This window comes from Rhipicephalus sanguineus, chromosome 10 (genome assembly GCF_013339695.2).
Source record: "Rhipicephalus sanguineus isolate Rsan-2018 chromosome 10, BIME_Rsan_1.4, whole genome shotgun sequence".
NCBI lineage: Eukaryota > Metazoa > Arthropoda > Arachnida > Ixodida > Ixodidae > Rhipicephalus > Rhipicephalus sanguineus.
Window position 1 is genome coordinate 146,748,795 of NC_051185.1, and position 2,298 is coordinate 146,751,092.

Consider the following 2,298-nt stretch of genomic DNA (forward strand, 5'->3'; position numbering starts at 1 on the left):
TGGTCCATGTCAGTGCTTTGATGATGCGCTGATTAAAAGAATCACAACAAAGAAGACAGACGAAAATTAAACATGGAATGAAATATAAAACAGCTGAAAGTTGCACTTTATCGGTCAACCTCGGTCCGTCTGTCTTCTTCGTTGTGATTTTTTCAGTCAAAAATAAAGGAGTGCAGAACAGGGTTGCATGACGGTGGGGGGAGGGGAGAGGTGTTGGTAGGGCTTCGGTGGAGGACAAGTACTGGTGTGGGTTCGAGGGGAGAGGGAACCCCCCTCCCCTTGCCAACTACTAATCCTCTAGCCGCTTCGTTGAAAAATCGCACCTCTCTGCATATAACTGTTTCGTTACCGTATGCGACACCTTCTCATTTTGCCCGCTTACCCGTTGTCGAAGAGCACTTCGTCGACGTCCATGGCCGCGGTCAGCTGCCGGGCGAATGTGACCCCAACGCCGCCGTAGTTCATGGCGTTCGTGCCTCCGACGAAGAACAGCGGCTCCTGCATGGAGCCTGGCCACACGGATACGGCGTTCGCGAAAGGGTCGTAGCAGAAGAAGCCGTCGCGGCTCCGTGTCCCATGAGAACCGATACCCATCATGGCGGGGTAGCTGGCTGAGCCCAGCAGGGAGCGCAGGACTCGGCGCGTGCCGAACACGTGCTCCAAGTACGAACGCGACGCGACCAGTTTGGGAAAGCTGGCGTACATTTGGTCGAGGTCGTCGTGCGATTTGCGAATAACCTCGTCGCTGGGCCAGACGTCGAGATTGAGCCTCTGGAGCCTGTTGATGGTGGCGTCTATGCTGCCGTACCTGCGCCGAACGAGCAGTACTGGTTGGCAAGATTCAGATCCTGGAATACGGCTGACGTCACCTGAAAGCTCGCTTTTGCACGCGGTCGTGTTATTAAACGAATACGAGAGCACTATTCCCTGAAAAAAAGGGCCGCAGTGAAGGAATAACCATACTAAATGACACCAATACGAAGCGAAAGAGTTCGCGCCTCGTAGAAAATGTCAAATACGGCGACGTCGTTACACATGGTTTAGAATATTACCGACAATGGCTCGTTTTCAGGAAAGCAGGTCGATGGTGCAACGTATGCGTACTGTACATCACTCGAAAGCCTCGTTCATGTTCCTAACAAACCGGTGTGCGTATAGCAAGAAGTGCTTGAAAAAAAAAAGAATGGCCGCGTATCTGCGCGCTCCGCTGCAAATGCCGCCTAAAGACGATAGAGGAGGCGCTGCGGGAGATATGGACGCCATCTGGCAATACGTCTGGAAAGATGAGCTTGTGCAGAGGGTTTCATTCCTCTGTGGCAGAGGGCGGTCGTCGGCGCGCAAAGCTAAAGTCACTGGAACAGGAAAAGTACCGCGTTCGTTTTCTCTTCGCCGCCGCGCCCTTTCGGCGGCTTCGCCGCCCATAGGGTCCAGCTCGCTCGCCTCGCTAGTGTCTCCAGGCCGCCGGCGCACGGCGCTTTGGGGGGCGATTGTTTTTATAGCGCCATAAAAGCCTGCAGGAACATTACGACATTCCGTGTCGTTTTGACACTTCATCGCAAGCCTGTAGAGGCATCGAAGAAGGCCTGGGTGCTGCGCTTTTGAGTACAGCAACCGGCGGGAAACGGGCAAAGCCCTCTTCGCCATTCCCAGCGGGAAAAAGGATGCCAAGCGGCGGGCTGTGTGGCTGCACAGAATACGGCGGGAATAATTTGTTCCCACGATTGATACCCGCCTTTGTGAGTCAAGCGCTTCATTGAGTATTCGCAAATGTTGTTTCAGGGAATGTTTGCGTCTCCGGTGCACTAGTGCAGCTTGTTTCGCGTGGTTGCCGCAGAACGTTCATGCACAATAACATTGCCGGGCAGCTGTTATGTTTGGCGTAAAATTGACGCCATTGCGTTCACATATAACGATCATCACGCCATGAAAACTGTCTGCTACAGATTGGTACTGCGTGACGTCACTGTATGACGAACGTAAATAACAGGTAGTACCATAAAATAATGGCGCGCGTGTCATGGAAAGCATGATTTACATGCCATGCTCATGGTGCACTCGCGGCCGGTTCGCTGGCTTGATATGCACCAAAATCGGTATTGCGTGACGTGACTGATGAACATAAATACCACATAAATAAATTACGAACATAAATACCAGGTGGTAACATGAAAATAATGGCACGCATGTCATGTAAGGCATGATTTACATGCCATGCTCATGATGCTCTCGCGGCCGGTTCGCTGGCTTGATATGCACAAAGATTGGTAGCGCGTGACGTGACTATAATTGTGCCCTTTG